This window comes from Anser brachyrhynchus (genome assembly GCF_964034855.1).
Source record: "Anser brachyrhynchus genome assembly, chromosome: 1".
In the NCBI taxonomy this organism is placed as follows: domain Eukaryota; kingdom Metazoa; phylum Chordata; class Aves; order Anseriformes; family Anatidae; genus Anser; species Anser brachyrhynchus.
The window spans coordinates 49,547,076-49,569,848 of NC_137694.1; the positions used below are offsets into that span (position 1 = coordinate 49,547,076).

General features: G+C 36.9%; 2 long non-coding RNA genes across 3 annotated transcripts; one reads left to right on the top strand and one right to left on the bottom strand.

Annotated features, from left to right (window-relative positions):
• Positions 1-445: 445 nt before the first annotated feature.
• On the bottom strand, positions 446-9,950 carry LOC308189925. Of its 2 annotated transcripts, none has more exons than XR_013946732.1 (3): positions 9,372-9,950; positions 9,246-9,295; positions 446-529 (listed from the first exon to the last, which is right to left on the bottom strand). It is a non-coding gene; the product is annotated as an uncharacterized lncRNA (long non-coding RNA). The 2 variants fall into 2 exon arrangements; XR_013946733.1 differs by lacking the exon at positions 446-529 and adding an exon at positions 8,058-8,650.
• Positions 517-22,773, top strand: LOC308189980. The gene is made up of 3 exons (XR_013946763.1): positions 517-572; positions 2,275-2,292; positions 22,198-22,773. It is a non-coding gene; the product is annotated as an uncharacterized lncRNA (long non-coding RNA).

Consider the following 22,773-nt stretch of genomic DNA (forward strand, 5'->3'; position numbering starts at 1 on the left):
AAAACAAAAAATACTCTCCTTCTCCCTCCCCTTCATCCTCCCCCCTCTCCCCACCCAAAAATAAAAGAGGGAAGATACCAAATAAGATAAGCATCCTTGTAAAATGTCAGAATAAGATGCCTTGGAGAAGGAATTAACAAAGCAATCAAACAGAAGGCACAACTGAAGAAAGCCATGTGACTGGAGGGCCTTCTAATGCCGCACATGTTCCTACCAGTCAGCATTTCTTTTGAAAGCTGGAACACCCTTGTTTGCTCTTTAGTGACAGATTAAGCACAGATGGCAATTCAACAGGCTTGTCTGTGCATGTTGGCCCAGAGAACGTGACCTGCATCTGTTTTAAGCAACAGACTAATGTGTTTGCTCAAGACAGCAGCAGGCATTGCTGAGTAATCCCTGGATTCACAAGAGCCTCTTTTCTGGCCTCTGAAACTTTTCCAACATGGAAGAGCAGGTGTTCACATGTGCTTGCTCTAGGATGAAAGATGGCTTTCTGGAACACTTCTGAAATTTCTGTTTCGACAGATTTCTGTGGAGAACATGAAAATGAGCACATTATGTTTCAGAGAAAGGTTAGTGGAGTGCTATGCCACAAAAAATTCATTCTTTATATGTTAAGGCAGCAGGCCATGATTCAAATGTGCATTTAAAATAAAAATATTTGACACAAGTCTGAAACTATTTACCATATAAATGTATAGCATTTTCTGCAGACCAAGATTTATTTATTTATTTAGTGAAGTAAACATGTAAACACAATTCTATATATTACAAGTTTGTCACGTGTATTCTTACCTAAAAAAAAAAAAAAAAAAAAAGCATTCGCCCTCAAGCTAAAAGTCAATTTCTGGTACTTTGGTGGTGTATGTTTTAAGCAATATTCTGCTTGTTAGAAGCAGGCGATAACCTGGTACACTACCTCCACCACCTCCATATTGATCTTAATGTTTTTTACCCTTGAAGTTAGGCTGCTCCAAAATCCTAAAGGCCTTTTCAAAAGAGTCCAGGAAGTACAGTATCCAATTTCCCCATCCCAGTTTTCCTGTTAGACACAACTCTGGGGTATTACTTTGAGGGCAGACATTTAGAGGTCTGGGCAACGCATACTGGGATCCATTTGTGCTGCACTTGTGGACATGCTCCCACACACAGAGTAAGGATTAGATTCCCATGTTGATGTGATAATTGCACTCATACCAGTGCCTACATGCACTTATGAGAGTATTGCTCACAAGTGTTTCTGCACTAGAGACGAGTGTTGAGAAATATCAGGTATTCTCAAAATGTGCTTTTAATTCAACATGAATGTTTGTGGTTTTATTTGTTTGTTTTTTTCTTTAAAATCTAAGAAAAGTTTTCTTTTTGCATAACTTTCTCTGTGATGGTGGAAAAACCTTGGCACATAACCTGTCCTTCATTCACAAAACTGATAAAATATAATTAATGCAGAAAATAAGGATTTTCTGGATAGAATCCTAAGGTACTACCCCAGAGATTTGATACAACACTGAGATCCTAATGGTCAAACTCGGCTTTATTTTTTTAAGCTACGTGAAATGTTCACCTTCTGTGCCATGACTTTTTATGCAGTCAAATTTTGTAAAGTTAAATGGTCAAACTTCTTATTAGTAGGGAGTTCTACCTGCTTGTGTCACAAGGTATGTTTTTTCAAAATCATGTTCCTTCATCCTTTTTCATTGTGACTGTGTTGCACCAGAGCAAAACATGATCATGGAATGTAAAGGAACAACTAAACATAATGTAGAGACAATGGTAATTTCCAGGCATTTCTGTGGTCACATTATGTATTTAAGCTCTCAGATAGTTCAGTTAGCATGATCTGCAATTCAGTAGTTAATTTTAACAACAATATAACTTTACTTGTTTAAATCAGTTCATAAAACTCTTCAAACTCACAAACAGTATTAACTTGAAGTTCAGCCTTAAGAAACCCATAACTTTTTTTTTTTTCAATTCTTCCAACTCATTACACTATTTTTTCTTACACTATGGATCTTTCAACTACTGCTTTATAAGGAGGATAAATTTAACAGGATTTAACAGGATAAATTTTCTAAATATTAAGGAACTGAAAACAGGAGGATTTGGAGGTAGGATACTAAATCACTTCTTAATAAAAAACTCCAGAAGCACATCCTCACACTCCAGTGAATGTCTCAGTAGACAATACTAAAAACACGACAAAGCAATTTTTTTTGTCAATTGTCAGCACTTAAAATTGCTTACAATTTCATTATTTTTTTTTCTTTCCAGAAACTTTAGCTGAACCAGGTAAATTTTTATTTTTTTTTCCTGAAGCCAAACTTTGGAGCCTGTTGGTAAGACTAATGAATAAAATCCCTGACCACTCATTCTCCCCTGTTTTTGAAGTATTTTTGAAGATAAAAAAAAGATATAAGTAAAAAAAATTATATTCATTTTTACATGTAGCTTGCTCTTCAGCAAAAACTTCAGGAAATTTGAACTATAAAGTTTAAGATCACATCATTAAATAATAATAAAAAATATTTTAAAAGAAATACAAGTAATAGTTGCTGAAAGTCTCTGCATCATCCTTGTCTTAATAATACCTGAGGGACTAAAAAGGAATCAAGTAATCCCCACCTAATACATACCATTACTTGTAACGGATGGAGCATATGAATACATTTTTTCGTATATGAGGTATAAAAATAAAGGATCCTGTGAGGACATATTTCAACTTTTTTAGCCTTCTCAGAATCAGCCAAATTAATGGGTAGCATTAACATGATAGAGATTTGGAGAACTGAAACTACTTTTTGAGCTGTCAATGCTATTAATAATTATTTTCCTGCTAATTTATAGCCTGTTGTTTTCCATTCCACTCCATGAATTCTAATTTACTTTTTCATTACTTTAAAAAGAAACCTGTGTTATGCGTTATGTGAAAAATAACACCTTGCTCTAGCAAATGATTTTCACAAGTGGTGTCACATACAATATCAATGTGTGCATCAGAGATATTCTTAGCTAATCCAAACTGCCATATCCAATCAAGTCAGTATTGCTAGAACTGTTTATTTCATCTGGGGACCTGCATTCCACAGAGATTTCTACTTTCAAGTTATCAGTAACCAATGTCACACTGAATACACTGATTAGTTACTAGAGTTTTAACACAGACTGCTATCCCTCTAATTAAAAAAAAACCAACAAAACAAACAACAAAAAAAACTGAAAAACACAATACTGCTGCTCAGAACTACTCCAATACTGTTGTCTTTTTCTTATTTCTTTCTTCCTATTTATTTTTTTCATGAACACAGATAAAAAATTCTGTTCAAAACCGAACTGGTAGGAACCTGTGTATATCACCAGCCTCAGAGCAGGCCAGACCTGCTGACAGAACTAAATGTTTTGAAACTGCTATTAAAATGACATTCTTTTTCTGCTCCTCTCCTGTTATTTATTAACTAATCCTGAACTGCTCATCAACCATCATGTTTATAATATATGAGAGATCCAAGACAAGAAATGTGTTGTGGACAATCCCTCCCAGCCAGCAGCCTTTGCAAACCTGTGTCAGATGTCTAAGGAAGTATCTCTGTGACAGACGTGCCCAGGACCTGCAGCCCAGCACCTGCAGACCTGCCCTTCTAACCTGCTGGTGTTGTCCTCCACCAAGCCTGCCACTATGGTGGTTCTGAGGCTCATGGCAGAGAGCTATCAAGAAGGTCAGACTGTGGCTGGTGTATGTTGAGCATTTGCCATTGCCAGAAGAGCTCCCACAATTTCCACACACCCATCAGGTTGCAGGAGCACTCAAACAGCAAGGCAGGCAAACATCTGAAACACCACAACCTCTCCTTGTGCAGGACCTCATGACCCCGATAGAGCAGGAACGGGCCCTTACAGTCACAAAGCAAGAAACAATACTCCAGGGCTGTGCCACAGCTGGCAGTTTGCTAGTTGTCGGGACTTCATATTCAGACCCACAGGCCAACAGCAATACTCCCAGCTATATCTTGGCACTGTATCCCTCTCCTAAAATTGAATTTATGATAGTGCACGGGACCCTGTAGGTCGAGCCTTCAATGTCTGGAATTAAGAAACCTGAAAGACAGTTGCTCCCCTTAGCGTTCAGATCTTGATCAAATTCCCATAGAACTTCAAACAGGAAAAATAAATACACTTAAAACTTTCATGAGAGACAAAGGGGAGACAGGTAGGTAATGTTGACAGATATCTATTCAAGACACACAAACTGAAACTGCAGCAAGTTTTAACTACTCCAGGAGAACTAAAAGAGAGATTGGTATGCCGTCTTTTCAACTAAAGATGACTTGGGAAAGAAAGTATTAAAAGACTTAAAAAAAAATCAAAGAGACATTTGAAGGCGGAAAAATAATCAATGTGAAAAATGTTATAATTGAATTCCTGAAATTATTGGATATATTAAAAGGAAAACTCAGTTCAAAGTTACACACATTTTAGGCATCTTCTTAACAATTCAGTACTGCAGAAAAATCTGGATTATAGCAGTGATATCCTGACTTTACTGGACAATTGTATTTGGAAAATATCCAAAGAAAGATTTAGATATTTTCCAAATCTTTCCCTCAGAACTCTGATCCCTTAATTTCTTGCTACTTTTTTGATAGCACTAGTGCCTCTGTAGTTTTGGTCCTCATCGACAGCATTCTTCTACAAGATTTAATCTTGTACATCTAAATTGGGTCTTAATCCCACTCTTTTTTTTTTTTTTTTTTCCTACAGAGTATCTGAAAGATTTATTGGTGTGCTTGTCTTGTTGTATCCAAATAGATATCTTCAGTAACAGAATAAACGATTTAACTTTCTATAAATACGTTGCTAGAGAAACATCAGCTGTATCTATGGCAATAAACTAAAAATTACATAGAGTTATTCCCAGGCCCTAAAGTGATCAGTTTATAATACTAAATTGTCAGAACAGGTCCTGTGATGATTTAGCCCAAGTCAGCTAGCACTGCTCCAAACTCTTCCTGGATGCTACTCAGGAGTTAGCAGGAGCTGAATACCATTCTCATCAGGCAGTTACAAGGCCAGTCTGCTTAGAAGGTGAGAGAGTTTTGTAGCACAGAGAATGGTCCCATTCAGCTTATCCATGTAGATGGACACTTATATCTATAGTCTTTGCATCAGTCAAAGTCTAATATAGTCTAAAAGTCTGATATATAGCCTGAAAGGCTATATGTATACATCTGAGTCTTTCCTTCAAGACTCAAGCTCTTTGCCAATTTTGTTTTGTCTTGGCAAAAAAATAAAAATAAAAAAAATAAAAAAATTGAAGAAAATTTTGTGTGACCCCAAAATTATTAAATTCAGGCTCACTTATATCAACAGAGAATTTCATGGAACCTTCTATTTTCCTCTCCTTAACTGAACCAGAGGTACCACTGTCTCAAATTGTCTTTTTTCATCTTGAAGGTTAATAAACTAAGTAAAAGAGCATGACTAAAATTTAGCTTGCAGATTAAGACGCCTACATTTTCTGTTTACACACTGACATCTAAACTCTCAGTGTAACGCAAATCTCCCCAGTACAATGACAGCCTAAAGACCTTGCTCAATGTATCTGTGAGAGTCTACTTGAAGATTCCTGAATTACGTGTCACAACCTACAAACTGAATCTCACTCAACCCCATATCTCTACAAATCCAAAACAAATTTAGTTTTTTCTCCTTTGACATTATGGTGATCTAACCATGTTTAAAGAACATGGCTAAATGAGTCCAGCTGAGCAGCCACTAAAAATTGCAGCTATGAATGAAAGCTCAAATATAAACAAAGTTAAAAATAAAGGTCTTTCCTCTACTTTAACATGGCAATCAGTAAGAAATTTGTCATCTTCCCATTTCAAACTCTAGTTAATTTACCGTTTTATTTTGGCTTTGATTTCTGTTCAAAGATATTCTGTCAACATTTTGGAGAATCTCAATTGATCTCCCTGATAGAGGATCAAGTCAAGCCTGACAGAAAAAGCAATTGATTTTTGGTCTCATCATTAAAATACTTTCCTCCTTTTTCTTGTTTCTCTGAAGTATTGATCCTTGAGAGATATGGCTTTAAATATATGCCTCAGAAAAGCAGTGAATATCTGTAGCTCATTAGTTCCACTATGTCTTCAGAGAGATTTGAAGTATCTTTACAGATAGTTCTTGTGATGATGTGCCAAAGTTTCCTTCTAGTGCACCTGCCTACATTTATAGAATAAAATATCAAATATCACTGGAACTTGACCCAGTACAACTTGAAACATCGTGTAAATAAAACAATAGCAAGGACTGTGAGTTGGACTGCACATATAAAATGACTGAAAAACATCTGTTTTCCTTTGGCAACATGTTTTCAAATCCTGGCAAAATACCAGATATAGCACGTCTGCTAGAAAGCCACAATGAACAAAAAAATGTCTGTAAAAGTGTTCATTCAAATAGCTCTTTTTCTGCAATACGATTTATATGAGGATTTTAATGTGGTCACCAGCAGAAGACAGCTGAAGAGATGACAGGCGCTGACAGTACCTCAATGTAATTAAATAGGTAACACATCTACATGAAACTCAAACACTTCTTCCTTGAGTTCACACCAATCAGATGAGCTTTTAAAACTGTTGAGCAAGACAGGTATTTTTCTGAGGTGGTCCACAAGTTATAGCAAGTGCTCTTGGCCAAGAGATTGGAAAGCTTCCAAGCACCATGTTCCAAATGACACCACCAGGGTAATCACTTTCAGACCTCAGACACAGAACTGCCTGCATAACTGCCTCTTTGTAGAATTCACTGCTCTAAACCTTTACTTAGTCACAAAACACATCTGCCACATACTCCTGTTGTATTCATATGGTTTGGAAAGATTAGTCCCTTCATAAAGTAGCTCAAAAATAAAATATCCTTAAATATTGCTCTATTGGTGTGCAGTAAGGCTGTAGCAACTGCAGTCCTGAGCCTAAAGGTATATGAACAAATTGTGACTTTGTTTCATTTCAGGAGCCTCTAGAAAATCTCTGATAGTTGAAAAATAGCATTGACCTTGGCCTGTATAAAAGAGAAACACCCTTAGTCACCATGTTCTGTGCTATTAGTGATTAAGGGGAAAGAAAAAGGAATAACACTTCAACATTTTTTTGTTAAAATAAGAAATTAAAAACAGTGGTAGTCAGCAATTTAAGAAACATTCTGTGGGATATTGAAAATCCCTTCACAGCCCTTAAAAAAGTTTCTGTGACCTCTTATATTCTTTGTCTGAGAACCATCACTTCTCACCACATCCCTTGACTACATTTGAGAATGGGATTTAAATGCCACAAACGTCAAGCAGCTTTCCTCAGAGGCTAATAGATTTGGTTCCTACTTTTTTGTTGTTGTTGTTGAAATGCTTATATCATCTTGATATGTATCATGAATAGAAAGAGGAAATTAAGTTAAAGCAGAACTTATAGTTTCCTTAACACATACATTTATACTTTCCATAAATCAAAGAGAAGGTGCTTTAGGTACTTAGAGAGAGGGGAAAAAAAAAAAAAGTTAATAGCTTAAAAAATCTAAAAAAAAATACAAAAAGCATCTCTTTTATGGCCTCCTGCATTTTTAGACTTCCAATGTATGGGTAGAAATTCTCCAGCAGCTCTGACAGAGCTCTTTGACAGACACGCTCTCTCAATTCATGGGCATTACCCTAGCTTTTCAGCTCATCCTTTTTTCTGTTGCACAAAAGGCTTTGAGAGTAATTCATATTTCTAGTTGGTGGCAACATTTTTTTTTAAATGTTGTGTTGTAAAACTAAAATGATTTCTCTTAGTTTCCAAAGTGCTTGATATCTTTTAAACTTCTTTTCATCTTTTCTCTCATATTTTCAAATTCTAAATGAAAAACCCTCAAAACTGACTCATTCTAAAGATAACAACAACGTTATGACATTTCTGAAATTTTCCACTGTCCAATTCTGTTCAATTTCAGGATGAGCTAAAAAAAATCTTCACTGTCTGAGAGGGCAACGTGCTGTCTGACATAGACCTTGAAGTTTTCCCCTTGTTTGGTGTAGAGTATACCTCCTTTTCCAAACCTTTCCCCAAATTAAATGTTATTAAAGAAACAACTATGCTTTGATGTATATGACAAATTTACTTTTGAATTGTAATTTGTAGAAATTTATCACATGCAAATGAGTGCTTGGCCTTTTAATCCTCTCTAAAAATAGCAGAAATAACAAAGGAAACTTTCACTACAGTTAGATGACAAATGGTTGGTCAAAAACAATCTCACTGTATCTACTTTTCACTGTTGACTGTATCTACTTCTATCTGTGCTTTTTGTTCTTTTCTTGTTACTGATAACTATGAATTATGTACAATAGCACAACTCCTTTCCATATTCTCGTCTCCCCTCTAGGAGCTCATAGTGCTCAAACATTAGAAAATTGAGCTATAAAAGAGATTTTGTAAAGTTGAGAATTCATCTCATATTCCCAATAATTTATGTATGTTTAAAATGTCTCTAAAGCTTCTTATTTTTGCATTACTTGCTTGTAGTGTACTAAATGAGGGTACCATGGTAGCTGTGGCTGCTAGCTAATAAGATGATTATTTTTATCCTCTGTAGCAGTTAATTGGAGTGGGTCATATACCTGTAGGCAATCAAAAAAAGAAATCAAGAGGACCAAGTTAATCAGGTTTGAATTTAAAATGTCTGCAGGAAGATTCTTTCAAATATCAGAAGATAGCTTTGAAGAAAGTGCCATATGAAACAAATACAACTCTTTAGAGAAGGAAGAAAAAAGTTTTCAGTCTAAAACCTGGAATATAAAAGGAACGTCTCATAGGAAGAATATTTAAGTCTTTTATTCATAAAGTTACATCTCAATTTCATTTCCTTCCTCACTGAAAAGTGTTTTTCCTGCTTAGTACATGCATCTGAAATAAATGAGACTAACAGGAGTCTTGCCAAGACTTAGCTTTCACACCAAATGCTTTACATGTGAAAAGACCTTTTTTTTTTTTAAAAAAAAAAAAAAAAGGCAGCCTTGACTGCAAGAGAGTTCTTTATCTTAGCTAGGTTTGATGATTCTCAGACTTTTCTGCTTGCATACTAACAAAAAGAAGGGTAGATTCACAGGAAGAGAAACTGAGAAATTAAACTTTCAGCCTCTATATTTCATCACATTTGAGACACAACAGCAAGGGGGTGACTCAGTACTGTTGTGAAGTACAAAAATGGTTTACCTTTTTGAAGAATATTTTTGAGTGCAGGAGAAGTTCTGTGTGTTATTTACCTGTAAATTATTTATTGGAGGTCACTCTTCATACCATCTCAAAGCAGAGTTTGATATTAGCTTCAAAAATACAAACCTTGGCCTGTTTTCTCTTCTCCTCTCCTCTTGATTTCAGGAACTTAAGGTGCTCTATTTTTCTAACAGCTGGGAGAGCTGTATGTTAACTCCAGCACTGTTGTTCCATGAGAGAAGCTCCTTGTACTTGTATCTTGTTCTCATTTCAACCAACATATAAGTGCTTCAGAATATCAGTATTTAAAACCATTCTAGAAATCACAAAGGTGCAGGGAGAGGGAATGCTTTTGTACTGAAAGATAGCAATTTTGCAACAGGAAACCTGGTTCTAGTCTCTTAATTTGACACAAAAGGCTTGTTCACTGGACACAGCTAGGATCCACATAAACCATTTTTGGCAAATCAGGCCTATTACCAGCCATAATCTCTGCTAACTAGTTGTAACAGAAACTTACAGTCTCAAAATACATCACATAGAGGCCCCTTCTTTTCTCAATCAATGCAATGTCCTCTAATGCTATGGATTTTATCATGGAAAGCCTGTACTAAGTCTGAAAAAGCTTTGCTTTCCTTGTTTAGTCTTCTATTTTCTGGGATTGACAGCTTATCTTTCCAAAGCCTTCCTTAATATAGTCTTCCTCCACAGAAGTCTCTTCTGAGAAACCAGCTGCTGCTGTTTTGCCTGGAATAATTAAGTTCTTAAGTAGCTATTTCTAATAATCTGCTTGAACACAGCAGAGGATAATTAAACCATTTATACTTTCTGGGTGGCTACTTCACTCAGGGATGTTTATGCTCTATCACAATTTCCATGTGTGTCTCGTGAGGCTCTGTGGTTTCCTAAATTCCAGTCAATAGGCATTGCCTACAGATGTCTTGTTCATTCCTTAAGACATTGTGGTTGATCAAGTGTATCATTCAGTAATCACCATGCTACGTACAGAAAAGCTAACATCTTATATATAGGACCTTGCATTCTTTAGCCATTTCTTTCAGCAGCAATAGTATACCTAATATTGGTCAGAAAACAGTATCAGAGTGAAAATATTAAAACTTTGATCATCAATAAAAAATCTTTATAGGATCAATCATTCAATCCTTACAGAAAATATCTGTGTATTAGAAATCTGGATGAAACTGATTTAGGAAGCAGACTTGGTAGCCCTAGATAAGGGGCTAGAATGACCACACTAATAAATATTATTTTTTCCTTTCAGAATTATTAAAATTATATATAATTATATATATATTGAGATTATATGTATGTATTATATTTATATTGAAATTATATATCGAAGTTAAGCTTGAAGCCCTGGTTCCCTGAAATCAGTGGCCGTCTCCATTTAATTTCACTAAGGACATATTTTGCACATTATCCCTACATTAAGTTCAGTCCAAAATAGGCACATACATGTTTTCAAATTTTGAGCCTCCTATGGTTAGTTTTTATTGTCAAATCATAGACATGTCTGACCATGTTCTCAGAAACCCACTCAGCTCACAGGCACCATTGAAATTTTAACAGGAAAATGTTAATGAGTATTTTAGACACATTGCAGAAGATGTATATAAATGTGTGTGTGTGTGTGTTTGTGTATAATGCGAAAGTAAAGAAAGGAAATATATATTATAAAATAGAGAAATATGAAGACAGGAGAAGTGGTATTTGAGACACTATAAGTTGCCAGAACCTAACCCTGCTAACTAGCCTACCAGATAAAGTTGGAAATCAAAGACGGAGTCACCATCTTCATAGATTCATGCTGCGTCAGTTTAAAGTGTCACCCTTTCCTGCCTCCCTAGTTATCTGCTCTGTTCTTGCTGGAAGCAAAAGGGCAGAAGGTCCTTTCTTAACTGCCATACATTATAGACTGGTGTGTCAACACGAAGTACAGTTGTTGGTGATTTAAGAGAACATGCCAGGCTATGATACACTGTGGCTAAGCAGTGGCAGAAGGATGGACAGACAGGTGGATCCAGCAACCTAAGAAGTCTCCACAGGTGAAATATTAGAGATTGTGAGGACTCTTTACAGTCTGAGGAGTAATGCCTACAAATCAGCTGTGGTCACAGAGCTCCTGCATGTAGAGTGAGTTAAATACTTGGGAATATATGAAGTACATCACTAGCATGAACACCTTATATATAAGAGGTCTGACAGCACTGACATGTTCAAAGATGGAATTGAAGGTACAATGACACGGTTACCCTATGTGAAACAAACTCATATTTTGTGTACTTACTATGCAGTGGTGCTGTAGCAAGGAGATCTGCATGGAGACTGGAACTGGACAGCAAAGAGCATGCCAACCTACTTTAAACTGGACATTTTTTCCTAACAAAAGGAATAGCTGATGAAATACATTGAGGCTGAAAAGAAGAAAAAAAAAAAAAAAGCATGTTAAGGGATGAGAGACACTGGATTCTGCACATGTACACTAATGCTGCTATGTCACATGGTTATACACACTTGGTAACTTCCTGTTACTTGTGTATTGAGGTCAGACAAGGTCCCGGGTTAGGTATGTATCAAACCAATTCTGGCGCATCATTCACACTGGTGATCTAAGGGGTAGGCCTTCCTAGCTATACTGTCACTGCATGTCGGCTGGCTGGGAAATGAAAATAAAAATAAAACTCTTCTAGCTCATAGTTCATTAACACAGAAAGAAGGACTACGATTTTTTTTTAAATTAATTAATTTATTTATTTATTTTGAATTATAGTTATTATTTTCCCCTGCTGGAGAAAGAGCTCAGAATTTCCTTCTTTAGTCACACAAATGTAGTTTCTAATCGATCCTCTAGGGCACTGACAGCAGTTTCAGCCAGTCAGGGAAATGCCACAGGAGAAAACAATCAACTTTGCAATGCAAAAGTATGTTTGTAGACAGGCAGGGGGACCACATAGTTTGCACAAGCTGCAATTAAAAGTTCACAGGTTTGCTAAAGCTAATTTCTGAATGCTGAGCTGACGTGAATCAGAGCCACAAGGTGCTTGACATTTTGCTAGTGTTTCAGAGACCTTTAATGAGTATATAATCACAGAACAAATCATGGAATAATGAATATATAAAATCACAGAACAAATAGTGGAATTTTATTGAAGAATAAAGCTACATAACAGGAGACAGCCATGAAATGTGCCCTCCAAGAGTAATGGAAAGAAATCAACAAAGGGATGTTGACTGGATTTAAAAACAGTGATTGCCTGTAAGAAATCATGATCACAATCATGTTTTTAAAGATGGGCACTTTCCTAGGAAGACACATCAATTGCCTAACTGTGATGATACCAGCCAAAAGAGCATTTAAGAGTTTTAAATATGAACAGGAATTTGTTCTGAAAATACATGCACGTTGCCCTAGCATTAGCCTCATTCTCCTTTTGGGACAATTCTGCCTGATTAGGCAGACCCCCACTGAAGAACTGCGACTTGTTCATGGCTGGTGGTGGAAGACAGAGGAGAAATGGGAAGGAAGAGAACAGGAGATCGCAGTTAGTTGTCACTATCATCTGTATTGTAGCCACCTAGTAGTGTAAGGGTCTAAATAGGTCAATAATTATGGATTTTCCTCAACTGTTGGAAGCAGAAGATTGGGCATTGCTGCCTGTTCATTGCTCAGAGGCTCCACAGGCACTCACAGAGCTGTGAAGCTGCTGCTCATGTACCACACCACCACCAGCACCAATTTAAACAGCTGCAGCCAGCAGTACCCAGCGGTGGCAATCAGCTGCCACCAGAGCAGCTCTCAGTTCAGGAATGGCACTAGGTACCCCTCTGGCCTCCTCGAGGGTCACTGCTCTGTAGCAGTCTTCAGCCAAGGGTGAGACAAGGCTGGCCAGCAAAGGAAAGGCTCCTGCAAATGCTGGGGTGTAAGATTTCTCTTTGTCAAACATTTGTTTGTTTCTTAAAAATAATGTTGGGAAAAAGAAGGAATGATCATGGTGGAAAGGCTTTCTTTCCTCCTTCCCCCACCAAAATTCATAAAAGTTTACTGTTGTGCAGTGGAAGGAGCACTTCAATATTCTAAAATACATAAAGGAAAGGAGCTACTGAATGCTAAATAGGTTTGACTGTTCTTTTCTGGCTCTACAGAGACTGAAAAGAATGTGGAAAGTTTAACTGACCTTGTGCCAACGTAATTTATTAGTGACGCACCCTGTGGCAGCTTTAACTCCAGAAAGAAACTAGCGAGGTGGGAGGGTCATTCATCTAGATGTAGTGTCTACATTCAGGATAAAATGCAACCCTTTGCCAAGAAACACTAGTTTTATTTATAGAAAATTCTAACATAATGGGCACAAACAGCTCTCTAAAAAAGGTCAGAGTGAGTCCTCGGCTTGCAGTCTTGCAAAAAGATCTGCCATCCTGACCACCAAGTTGGAATAAATAAAACTTGTGGTAATGCGTTATCATATGTGTCATACCGTGTAGCCATCAAGCCCCTGGAGATAGATGATTTTTCTCCTTTATTGTGCTATGAAAGGTTTCCATGTTAACAGAGCAATCAGCTTTTTTTTATTTATTTTTTTTTTAAAGCATAAATTGGAATCACTAAGCTCCTCAGTGTGGGTGAACACTGTCACTACTGCTTTTTTTCTTTTTCTTTTTCTTTTTCTTTTTCTTTTTCTTTTTCTTTTTCTTTTTCTTTTTCTTTTTTTTTTTTTTTTTTCCTGCCGCAGGAGACTATGGAGTGAATAAATAAATGCTTATTTCTAATGTCCTCTTCCTCCTTGAATCTAACATCTGCCACTGAATGAATCAGGGAAGTCAAGCACCATTGCCTTCCTCTTAATCCTTTCATGCATCTATAGCTCACACTCTTTCTTTCAGTCAGCAGCTGAATTCATTAGATATTCTTCTAGAGACATTTTGATCACAGAATTTCATTCCTGCAGCAGAAGCTTCCTTTATGAATAATAATAATAATGTCAAAAGCATTATCGGCATCAACCCAACAAGGCAAAAGACTTAAGAAATGAAAACACTAATTGATGATCCATCATGAGTCTTTCAGGCACTAAGTGTGAAGATGAGTTCATGAAACATGTCTAGTACTAACAAGGATATTCCATCATAGTGTTTAGAAATGGAACCAAGACTTCACCAACATGATCAAAACATAATTCAGTGAGTGTGTTTGGAGGGTTCAGGTTCACTTTAAAATCAAATCAGTTCTGATCCAATTCTTAATCAATACATAATCCTGAGAGATCAGGAGGGCAGGTCTTATGAGTTAGCACAAACGGCCTTTTTGGAACAACATGGGGGGAAAAAAGGATTTGGTCTCCTATCGAGCATTGCAGAAATGCAAATATCACATAAAGGCACTGCCTGGAATGGAAAGCACAGACAAGCTAACAAGTTGCCCTTAGAAACTTGGAGATAAGTACTTTTTCAAGCTAGGTCAGTCCTTTGCTCTTTAAGATGTCAGCAAACTGTTTTTCGTGCCTTCCCTCACACACCTTACTTACTGCAAAGTCCCTAACTCAAAAGAAACAAGATACTTCTTCCAAACTTGTGATTTCTCAGGCACACAATCAAGTACACTCCACTAGGCAGCAAGACTTCTTGCTGTGGGGAGGACTCTTTCTTTTAAGTCAGCCTGGTATAGATGAGTTGGCAGGGAAGATCAGACTTACCTTCCACAGATCACAGAGCTCCAGTGCCTAACTTGGAGTAGCAGGACACAGGCTACAGACTGTACAATGTCTGTAAAAACCTTTTGTGTTTTTTGCACAACAGCAGATACTGTTCATGCTTCCCCCCTGGTTAGGTTGTCTGAAGAAGGCACCTGCTTCCCCTTAATCAGACAGGCTGTAACAAGCCTCTACCACAGTGGCCGCGCTGCTCATGTTTTCTCATGACACCATGTGGGTCTTTGAACTCTTTCCCAAATCATGATTTTAAAAGTTCTGAACCATTGTGGTACACCCACCCCTACTCCTCCCTTTGATCACCTCCTTACAAGTTACGGGCTGCTGGCTTTTCCAGAGAGTAGTCTTCCTTCTGTATGAACTGTTTTGATGATGTTTTCATGTGAAAGTTTGGGAAAAGCAGAGTGGATCAGTGGGTACTGAGTATCTAGCATTAGGCCAGGGCAGAGGAACAGAGAGGATGAGAACACAAGGGGCTAGGGGTCTGTGTGCTTTGTGCAAGCACAGGCAGTGTTACTTGGAGAGACCAGAGATCTAGTTATAAAGACCCTCTGCACAAGGACTGTAGGCCTTGAGATCTTGATAGTCTATCTGGAAGTAGAAAAGGTCTAGTCACGCTCTGGCTAAAGCATTTGTGCCAAAGGCCTAAGCATCCATAGGCGGGCCTTGACTGGGCAGACAGGAAGGGGCTGGAACAGCAGCTCTTGGCTCAGTGCAGGGAGGGAAGTTTTCATGGTGGTGGCCTTCTGCAAGGCCCTGATCAGGCATCTTTGCTCCCTGCCTCCCCTGCTCTTACTGATTTATCTGAAACTTGACAACTGCTTACGGAGCAACTTTCTGCCCTGCCTCCTCCCCTTCCCCTTGTCTCTCATCATTTCCTAGCAAACCAACCAACAAACAAACCCACATAACAAAAACTTAAAGGGTAGAGGGAGTCAGAGGATTTGTAATTTGAGCAGCAGGGCCTGCCCACAAGGGACTATGGGTTGTCTGTCACTGGGCAGTTGGTGGGTGAAGCAGGAAGGCCTTAGAGAATTCAGGGAAATCTGAAGATACCTCAGATCGTTTTGGAGAAGAGAGGTAAAAGATTATAGCAACATACATTGGGAATCTGTTCTTCCCTTGATTTGTTCCACTGTTTGTTCTGTTTGTTCTTTTTGTTATGGGAAATGATCCTTTAAAGCAATTTCTGTCACTCTTTTCTCCTATGTTTCCAAAGAAGGCACCTCATTCCATCCCTTCTTTTTTCTAACAGTGGTTAGGTTCTTCACTTTGCAGTCACTAAAATTCAATATTCCTTCTAGAATAAAATATTTTGTTGCAGAAGACAAGATGTTCAGCGGCCTTTGGCACAATGTCTCAGATGTTCTAAACCACAAAAGACAGATTTCATAATTTGCTACAAACATATAAAGTCAGTTCACAACATATTTTAAAAAGTCCGTGGTAATTTTGTTTGATTGCTTTGGGGTTGTTTCATAAAATGTACTGTGGCAAATAAACTCTCCTATTCATGGCACAAGATATAGTCATAACCATGCATCAAGTTGTTATTTGTGGCTTTTCTAAAGTGAAGCCCATCTCTTATTTATTTAAATTATAATTTTTTTTTCTCCTAAAAAAAAAGAGGCAATAAGAAACATTCTTTAGTTTGGTTTGGTTTGGTTTGGTTTATTTTTTATTGTTGTTTTGTTAAACTTGGATTTGTATTCTAAAATAATTACTCCTCATGGAATATCTGCTTATCAGATAGTGCCGGTCATTCTTTTATTATAACAAAAAGTATTTAGTGTTTCTGCCTTCTTTTCTTCATATATAGGTTCTCTGCAGATATTTTTAATTTTTCAATTATTTCAGAATCTTTTTTTTTTATCCTTACTATCACAATTCTATCCCACGATCCTATGATCACTTTCTTCTTTTTTTTCCCTTCATTTGATAAGCAGTTCAAATATTTCATTTTCAGTTCTTATATGTATTCATGGTGTGACTCTTATCTAAATCTCTGCTTCCAGTTAACACTTTTTTTGTTGTTGTTTGTTTGGTTTTTTGTTTGTTTGTTTGTTTTGCTTTCATCCATTAATGTTAAAACCTTCATTCTCCACTTGAAAACTGGAACTTTTTTTTTTCTTCTAAAATGCCCATCTCCTCTGCATATGTCTAGTACAACTGTGCAAGATGCTTCAAGGGGCATATATGTACATTTTATTTTCAGAAATCACAGAATCATTAAATATCCTGAGTTGGAAGAGACACACAAGGATCACCGAGTTCAACTCCTGGGTCTGCACAGGACCACCCAAAAATCAGATCACGTCTGACAGGTTTGTCGATTCTTGAACTCCAGCAGGATGGGTGTCATGACCATTTCCCTGGGCAGTCTCTTCGAGCACCCAACCACCTTTCTAGTGAAGAACTTTTTCTTAACATCCAGCCTGAACATCCCCTAACACAGCTTCATGCTGTTCCCATGGGTCCTGTTGCTGGTCACCAGAGAGGACAGATCAACATCTGCCCCTCCGCTTTTCCTTATGAGGAAGCTGTAGGCTGTCATGAGGTCTCCCATCAGGAGAGCTTCTTCTCCAGGCTGAACAATCCAAGTGACCTCAGCCGCTCCTCATACGTCTTGCGCTCTAGACCCTTCACCATCTTTGTAGCCCTCTTTTGGATGCTCTTTAATATTTTTATGTCCTTATAGTTTCTTATACGGTGGTGCCCCAGACTGCACACAGTACTCAAGGTGAGGTTGCACCAGCACAGAGTAGAGCAGGACAATCACTTCCCTTGACTGGATAGCTATTTTGAATTTACCAGCAATCTAGATGAAGCACAACTTTTTTAACCCATATACTTGCATTACTATATCACCTTGGCACATATAACATGATTTTCTCAAATTTTGAACAAATTATACTTGCAGTTTTTCTTCCATGCTTATTACTCATAAAGAATCTAGTCACTTCACTAAGCTACAAATTAGGAGTGAATTGTCATTTTCTTTCATAGAGAAAAAAAATCAGGATGCAATTTTATGGTACCTCTAGGTTATTTGAAAATCATAGCTTTTAACATCTCTCTTAACAAAGTTCACAACAGGGAAGCTCATTTCCGTGAAAGTGTAGAGTTTCAGTGGAAAAATACCTTTAAACAAATTGTTTTCAGGAGCCTTTCTTCATTTTCTCCAAAAGAATATAACACATTGGGATTGTTTTCCCAGTGTCTTCATTTGTGTAGTTATTTATACCTTGACAAACTGAGTGGAAATAAGGGCTTTCTTCATACTTCATTTCTTCCTCTAGCCAATGGAAAATGGAAGTATTGCTCTCTGCAAGGCAAAGGCCTTTAGAACTACAGATGGGGTGAAGAAAATATTCACTAAAAGGTAAATATACTGCATAGCAAAGGAAAGTAGGATTAGGTTAAGAAGTCTGACTGACAACAAAATCATCTTTTGTCTGACAAGATACGTGAAATCAGTTTTATTAAAGAAACATGTATTAGCATAGACACATTCCCTTTCTGGTAAACAAATTGTCTTTTTTGCTCTCCTTTTTCCCAAACTAAAAGCCATGACCACAGTCAATTTCCTCAGCTTCACTGAAATTTTCTAAATACATGTGTGGGAGAAAAATACAGCTGTAGATCAGATTGCTTTAAATACTACTTGTAGTTAGTGGCACTTCTGGGACTAAGGTAGGTAATAAAGAAAATGACCTGATGTAAATTGCCTGTTTACCAAGAATCAACCTAGAGCAAGTAAATATATGCTGTTTTCACTAGTGTTTGCTGTCTATGGATGTACTCTTTTGTACTCTAAAATAATTCTGAAATAATTAGTTAATAGCTTATATATAGCTCCAGTGACTGATAAAAGAATATACAAACTTTTGGCAAATTCTTTTATAGATAACTCATGACCATGATCTTATCAATGCTTCTGGTTGCATTTCTGAAATCAATTGTGGTGGTTGTTTTTTTTCAAACAAATCCCCCCATTTCAAACCCGTCCAGTGACAAGTGAACTGTCTTACAGTACAGCCCATTCTTTCCATACTGGGTTGAATCACCACATCAGTCATTCTTTTGCTTAGTGTTACTTCAACTGTGCATGACTCTTAATTCTTTTCCATAAACTTATTAGAAAGTTATGTTAAGGAAAATACGAAACAAACAAACAAAAGGTAGTAGCTATGAATTTGGAGCCATCCTGTGATGGTTTATGGCCACATGGCCAGGCCCGCTGCTCTGGAGCCAGTCAGTTTGGCAGCTGAGCAGTTGATCACTGTGTACAGGGAGGTTTTGTGAGTCAGTGAAACCCCAGGGTAACGGAGGGGCCTGTCAGGAGCCAGCAGCTCTCGCAAGGTGCTGACAAGGCTTGGGCATCCAACCCCAAGGATTTGGTAGATCAGGTTGGTGGTTGGACTTGATCATCTTGAATGGTTTTTTTACAACTTAGATAATTTTATGGTAATATCTCAGAAGTTCACAAGGTAATGAAGATGTCCTAGAACAATACCAACAGCCAAGTTAATGCACCGTTCTGGCTTATATTAAGGTTTGTTGTTGTTTGTTTGTTTGCTTTCCAGATCAAGGAAGACATCACTCGTTTTTTGATATATGAGCTACAAAAATTTACATCAGTTGAGAGTATAGTTTAGGATGTGTTTTATAGTACATCATTTGGCCTTTAGTAAACATTCTTTATGTACATCCTTATGTTTGGGGAATTCTAACTGGTAACATATTTCATACTTTTTCTGAAATTCTTGAGAAATATATATTGAAGATAACACAATTCAGACACTCTTACCTTTAAGCCACCATAGCAGTCTGTGTTAAAAAAGAAAAATCAATTCCTTCACAGACTAGAGGATTAGGATAGGTTTATGGGTTGATATCTGCTTGACAGAGAAGGTACTGATGCATCAGCTGTAGAACTTGTTCTTTTCCAAAGTTGATGAATTGAAAATATGTCTTCTTAGCTTAAACCATGTGCTAAAATAAGTGACTAGGTGCAAATAGCTGTATGAATGCTTAACTTGCATTTTGATATTGAAGTACTAAACAATAGTTCGTGTTCATAGAGGTCTTTAAAATATGCTTGAGAGATTACGTATCTTTACTTTAGATAACGATCAATGTTTGATGTCAATTATTTTGAAAACTAGCATTCTAGTTTGATTTAAATTCACCAGTGAGATCTGAAAAAGAATCTAGATAATGCCATGTGTTTAAAAGTCATTGCATTCTCTAGATGTCTAGAAGATTGATTGCTTTTTATTTTGGTGCTCTTTCATTCGTGCTTTTAAAATGGAGGTTGTTAACTGTCATATATCAGCTATCATGGCTATTTTGAATATTGCTTAGACTGGAAAATCTATGTGCTTTGTGACATAGACAATGGCACATACTCACAGATCTACGTATTAAAAGGAATATTCTTGACCCTGCTAACACATAGAGTTTCAATCTTCAAGCTTGCATATACCTGACCTTAACTTCATTTGTTTGGCAAGTACTTCTGAGTTTATTTATTTATTTTTTATTGTGGTGGAGGTAAATTAACATGAAGGATAAAAGACTGCATCATTAAAATATATCCTATACTTTATGTATGCTGCAAACAGGCGTTGAACATGCGATTTTCATATATTCTCATATAATTCTTCATATCAACCTACTCTGTTACCATGAGTGATGATCCACACCCAAACTGAACAACAAATTTCTAATTGATGCCTGCATTCACTAGATAATAGACAGAAGGTTATTAAAGAAGTAGACTATATGTGAAAATAAGATTTCATATTCCTAGCAAATGCACAGGATCTTACACATGTTGACATTTTAAGCAGAACATTTTGAAGAACATTCCGCTTTCTTATAAGCAAGAAAAAAATTTTTTGTTGTTGTTTTTTTTCCTTTACAGTTTTGTATTTTATAGTGGATTCATAGAGCTTATTAACAATAGAAATAGTAATTCTTATTATACTGAGAATTCTCACTAACATGTGAGCTGGCTAGTGATTTGTGTTGCAAAATCCTATGTGTATCAGGTCTTATCCTGGACACTTATCCTATGTGTGTCAGGTCTTTCCTGACAACTAGTTTACATGGTGGCTTTATTATCTTAGGATATGACTGGTGGGAATAAGATGATTCATATTTTGTTTTCACACAGCAGTAATGTGAAAACATAAAATCACATTTGCAGAAAGGATTTTTAAGGCACCAAACCATGAGAATCACATATATTTCCTTCTTCCAAATAAAAACTTTTTATTATTTCTGTTTTGATACACAGATGACATTTGAGTATGTTCATTTAACCAGTTGTGATAAATATTATAAAACTTGTGGATCAGCAGTATTGTTTTGGTTAGTGTGATAATTTCATTATCAGTCTTAAGGCTTAACTTAGTTGTTAAAGCACATTTTTGGCATTTTTGAATCAGTGGTGGAGCAGGGAGAATCAGAAGAGAAGGAAGAGAAAACATGTAAGGGTGTTTTGCATTGAATTGTTTACATACACTCTTTCATCCCATCTAACTTTAAGTATATAATTGATGTGGTTAAGGTACTGGCATAATAATTATAAAGTGAATGGAGAGCGAATATTAGCATACCTAGCATTGACATTGGTATCATATTTGACTAGATGAGTATTCATGTACAATATGCAAATGCATGCCGCATTTGGGTGCCTGAAGCTATGTAGAGTTAAGCAGATGATGCAGGTCAGACCTGCAGTGAATTAAACAGAGACATGAGACATACTACATTTAAAGGAAAGACTCCTTAAATGCACTAAGTTTCAGTTCACTGCTTTCTTTGAGAACCTAATCAGAAATAGGAACACCAGGTTAAAAACAATACAGATGAATAGATATTTCATCCTATTTAACTCTTTATCTTAACTTAATGATCTCTTATCTTAACTCTTTATCTTTTTTATCTTTATCTCTTGCCACCCTTAAATAAGGGTGAAGAATTCAGACTGCGAATTTTAGGATCATTTTTGAATAAAATTTGCTCTTCAAATATTCAGGTTTAAGATTTATATTTTATATATGTGTGTGGATGTCCTTTTAACTCTCGTTTTATGTTGTTCAGTGAAGAGAGACTGCAAATATCCAGTTGTGAAAAATAGCTTTGCTGGATCAGACACATCCTCAATTGTGTGTGTTGTTTTAAGACTTGAATATAGTTTACTGGGTTCCACACAGGAGCTGTAACAAGAGTAAGTGTTTCCAAGTTAAGCTTCCACCGAGAAAATGGACTTTGCTTAAAAACAACAATGATCTCCCCACAGAGATGTCAATTCTGCAAACACCTATGACCTGCCCTTTACACAACAGCAAAGCTGGTTCAAGCAGTGTCTGACGGGATTTCAGAAGTTCCAACAAACTCAGGTATTACTTGATAGTGTGACTTGGGGGAGGATATATGCGTATGTAAAGTTTCAGGAGGATACATTAGGGGAGACACGTTGTAGAAAAGAGTTATTTTCATACTGTGATCAGAACACCATGGTGTTTGACTTCTGTGGTTTGTGACAACTTTGCCTTCTATACTCATCTGTCTGCTTCTCTATTAAGTGAGCAATATTACTGAGGCTCAAGAAGGACACACTATCTAGCAATGAGATTAACAGCCATAACTGTGTTTGTAAACTGGCACAGATTAATCACAGCTCACGTTTCCGCTCTTAGAACGCAGACTACTCATTGTCATTCTGAGTTCCACCATCCCATAAACACTGTCAGACCTTGTTTGGCAAGAATAAAGGAGCCTGGGAGAGA